The sequence below is a fragment of the Eimeria mitis genome, genomic scaffold, assembly GCF_000499745.2.
Source record: "Eimeria mitis Houghton genomic scaffold, Emh_scaff2747, whole genome shotgun sequence".
NCBI classification, from domain to species: domain Eukaryota; phylum Apicomplexa; class Conoidasida; order Eucoccidiorida; family Eimeriidae; genus Eimeria; species Eimeria mitis.
The window spans coordinates 391-641 of NW_013571091.1; positions in this window are offsets into that span (position 1 = coordinate 391).

The window sequence follows — 251 nt, forward strand, 5'->3', positions numbered from 1 at the left end:
AGCAGCAGCAGCAGAACCCTCTGGACGCCCCTCCAACTGCCGCTTCCGGCGCAGCTCCTCAGCAGGCCGCTGCAGCACCCCCCGCCTACCCTGCTGCAGCAGCAGCTGCTGCTGCTGCAGCTCGTGCTGCTGCTGATCTGCATCCCATGCTGCACCTGTAATGCAGTGAGCGCCGCCTGCTGCAGCAGCACCATTTCGGTGTGTTTCTATCCTTGCTGCTGCCCCTCTCCTCTCTCTGCTGTCTCCTTGGC